Here is a 1,326-nt window from a genome sequence, read left to right on the forward strand (position 1 = left end):
GTTTATGTTCACAGTAATACAGGAATTGCCATCTTCAGTGTTGTACAATTATATAGTGTTTATGTTCGCAGTAATACAGGAATTGCTATCTTCAGTGTTGTACAATTATATAGTGTTTATGTTCACAGTAATACAGGAATTGTTATCTTCAGTGTTGTATAATTATATAGTGTTTATGTTCGAAGTAATACAGGAATTGCTATCTTCAGTGTTGTATAATTATATAGTGTTTATGTTCGCAGTAATACAGGAATTGCTATCTTCAATGTTGTGCAATTATATAGTGTTTATGTTCGCAGTAATACAGGAATTGCTATCTTCAATGTTGTGCAATTATATAGTTTTTATCTTCATAGTAATACAATGTTGTGCAATCAGGTGTTTTAAGAACAAATATGAAGACAGCAACGGTTATTACAACATAATTTGATAAACCGCTAAACCTATACAGAACTCATATAAATCCTACTTTGTAAAATGTTATACGTCCCCTCAATATATATATATATATGTATGTGTATAAAACTATATTAACCTTATAAGAGCTATAAAAATAAGTTATACCTCACTGAGGTAGGTTTTAAGCTACACTGCTAACTTATCATTATGCGCTTACATGTAGGGTTTAATTACAGTGAGATTGGATTTTATAATGATAAAATATTGAATGATACCGCCAATATTGTTTTATATTTCTGTTATTCAGCGCTTTATAATTACTACCAGTTGTCAGAACTTTAAATGTTTTATTTTATGATAGGGGGCTTGTAATTGATAATAGGCTTGGCTGCAGTCACTCGTACACTTTGCTAGTAACGCTTTCGGCCATTATGTGTCTGGATGACAGAATATGCCATCACACATTCTCGTAATTCAACTTGTTGGTTTCGGATTTACAGTAGTTAAAAGGATTGGCATAATTTATAGTTACATGAACGTAGTTTGTACTTCTGCTTATTCGAAACTTATTCATGTTTCTATGCGTGTCTGAAGAACAAGAAGAGCATAATTTATAATTACATGAACGTAGTTTGTTCTTCTACTTATTCTAAACTTATTCATGTTTCTATGCGTGTCTGTAGAACAAGAAGAGCATAATTTATAATTACAGTGAACGTAGTTTGTTCTTCTGCTTATTCTAAACTTATTCATGTTTCTATGCGTGTCTGTAGAACAAGAAGAGCATAATTTATAATTACATGAACGTAGTTTGTCCTTCTACTTATTCTAAACTTATTCATGTTTCTATGCGTGTCTGAAGAACAAGAAGAGCATAATTTATAATTACATGAACGTAGTTTGTTCTTCTACTTATTCTAAACTTAT

The sequence above is a fragment of the Limulus polyphemus genome, unplaced genomic scaffold, assembly GCF_000517525.1.
Source record: "Limulus polyphemus unplaced genomic scaffold, Limulus_polyphemus-2.1.2 Scaffold3822, whole genome shotgun sequence".
In the NCBI taxonomy this organism is placed as follows: domain Eukaryota; kingdom Metazoa; phylum Arthropoda; class Merostomata; order Xiphosura; family Limulidae; genus Limulus; species Limulus polyphemus.